The sequence below is a fragment of the Hipposideros armiger genome, unplaced genomic scaffold (genome assembly GCF_001890085.2).
Source record: "Hipposideros armiger isolate ML-2016 unplaced genomic scaffold, ASM189008v1 scaffold_439, whole genome shotgun sequence".
Lineage (NCBI taxonomy): Eukaryota > Metazoa > Chordata > Mammalia > Chiroptera > Hipposideridae > Hipposideros > Hipposideros armiger.
In genome coordinates, this window is record NW_017731789.1 from 41,878 (window position 1) to 44,677 (window position 2,800).

Sequence of the window (2,800 nt, forward strand, 5' to 3'; positions counted from 1 at the left end):
GTAATCTCTCTAGCACATGCCAATTCATGATCCAGCTGCTTACTCAGTATTACCACCTGGTTCTCCTGAGTTCCCCTTACATTTAACATGTCTAATGCTGAATCAGTATTGTCTCCAGGGTGTACATTTTCTCTAGACTTTCTCGTTGATGTTCATGGTATTAGCAATCTTCAGTTACTAAAACTAGTGTAGGAGTCACGTTGGCCTCAATTGCCAGTTCCTGCAGCATGTATCTACATCAAGTACCCTATGCCCGCTCCCCCTTTTCCATTTTCACTGCCTCTTCCTTAATGCAGTTCTTTCGCCAAGACTACAGAAAATCCCTTGCTCATGTATTTTTCTATAGTTGATCACGATTACTACTATTCTCAACTTTGTTCTTTCCCTAAGATTTGATGTTCTAAAAGTTTAGGTAAGGCTCCTTCTCGTCAGATAACCTCAGACATAGGGACCCACACATGCCCAGTTAGTCCAACCCCACCCCAACTCCCCAGCCATAGTCCTCAAAACATGGGAGGAAAGATGATACAAATCATCCCAAGTTGTAAAAAACCCAATGCATATAGCGTACTGTAAAGATGCAGGGAGTGATCAAGTTATTCAAGATACAGTCCTTTTATAGAAGTTACTTATTTTTTCCTACTCATTCAAGGGCTTTAAGAAATGTTTCTCAAGTAAATGAATTGCAATCAAATCAAATACTTACAAATAATAATATATTGGTAGCTGATTATACCATTGATTATATTCTTTTTTCCATTTCTCTATTCCCTCGGGTTTGTATATTAGGACATTTGTCAAAGGAATAGCTTAGTTTAGGCAGCTTAAAATATTAAGGGAAAAGCATTAGATCTGGAACCAGAAGATGTCTCTATTTTTCTTGCCATGTCGTGGTCAGCTGAGTGAACTTGGCCAACTTTCTGAGTGTCTCTGAGGTCCTATTCTTTCACATTCATGCAATGTGGAAGTTATGCCTGTCCTGCTGACTTCCCAGAATTATTGGGAGGCTCTAGTTAGAGAGATGCGAAAAGATCTTCAGAGGTCCTCAAATTTCTGGGAATTTGGCTACTCATCCAAATCACCTGGGAGAATTTCCGAGCTCCCATCCCAGAAATCTCATTTTTAAAGGCTTTCCAAATGATCCACCATTTGGAAACCACATTATGCAGATTTTTAAAAGTGAGAGTCATTGTTGTAATGCTAATTACTAGAATGTAACATTTGCCTTCCTAGGCTATTGGTATCATTTCTGAGTTCAATAGCATTTAGGTTGTCTTTGGACTGCTTTTAGTTCTAGACTTTATATAATTAGTCATCCTCAGTAACAGCTCAAAAACTTCTGGTAATGACAAGTTTTGGGCTTTACTGTAAAGGGAACCATTCCTTCTGGCAGAGGACTGATACATGGATTTAGTCATTTTAGATGATTAGAATACTTTATAGTCTGAATTGACAACATAAATACACTCTTTCATGCAGTGAACTAAACTAAATTCTAAAAAAATAAGGGTACTTCAGAAAATCCAGAAACATAGATATTTTACAATTAATAAAATAAAATGTATTGAATGAAAAAAAATCATGTTTCCAAGAACTGTGTATTTCCTAAGCATCCTCTATAACATTATGGTCTTTTAAAAAAGCAGCAGATTTAATTTTATCTGTCACATAGCTGTTACTGGAGTTTTGGTAAACCATTATATTTTTAAGGCAGTAGCTTAAATATGAGAACGAGCTGCTGAAATAGAAACAAAGCACGTAACAAGAAATTAATTTATAATTCCTTTCTAAGATTCAGTTCAACACAAAAGAGAGGTTAAGAGGTAAACAAGTCTAATGGTACCATTCTTTGATTTATTAACATCATCCCATAGTATTCAACAAAACATTTATCGCATTGTGCTGACATATAAACATCGTCAAATATATTTTGTTTAGAAATTAACTTGATTGACTCTCTTTACCACTTCCTTTGTAAAGGAAAAGAAAAACTGGCTTGCAGGTTCTTAACCTCTCCATGGCTTTGACGTGTTCCATGTCTGAGCGCACCCAAGCATTCATGATCAAGCCACGATTAGCTTCCATACTATTCATTAGAGGTGAATAGGTTTAACTATGTGAATGAATTTCAGTTTTCTTATGTAGAGTTAGGATGGTATATGGGTAATCACAAAGGCTTGGGGCTTAGACAGATTTGGGGTCAATCACTATTCCTACACTTACTAGCTGTGTGACTTTTATTAATTACTAACTCCTGTAAGGCCTTGCTACTCGGTATGGCCCCTGGGCCAGCAGCATCTGCAGCATCTGGAAACTTGTGAGATGCTGACTCTCAGTCCCACCCAGAACTATTGAGTCAGAATCAGCACTGAAACATTTTCTCCATGAAAACTTGAGAAGCATTGTTCTAAGCCACAGTGTTTTTTCATCTGTAAAAACAGGGTAAAAAAAGAATTTTTCTTAGGGCTCTTGTCAGGATTAAATGGGGATGATGATTATAAAGGGTTTGACATGATATATTGAATGCCTAAAATTAATATTTATTACTAATACTTTTCAAGAGCACTCTTTGAAATTTTCCCATTTAAAGGGATATTATCTGATTTTNAACTTGGGCCAGTGAAGCAACATCCTCCACAACTAGACTGAAGAACAAAAGGACAGCAACTTGTCTGTTCCCCTTCCCCTGATTTCCCAGCGCTGTTGCCATCCCCCAATTCCCCAATAAAAATCTATCTATATATATATATAAAAGAAAGCCAGAGTCCAGAAATAAAACACGTATTCTGAACTAAGCCCA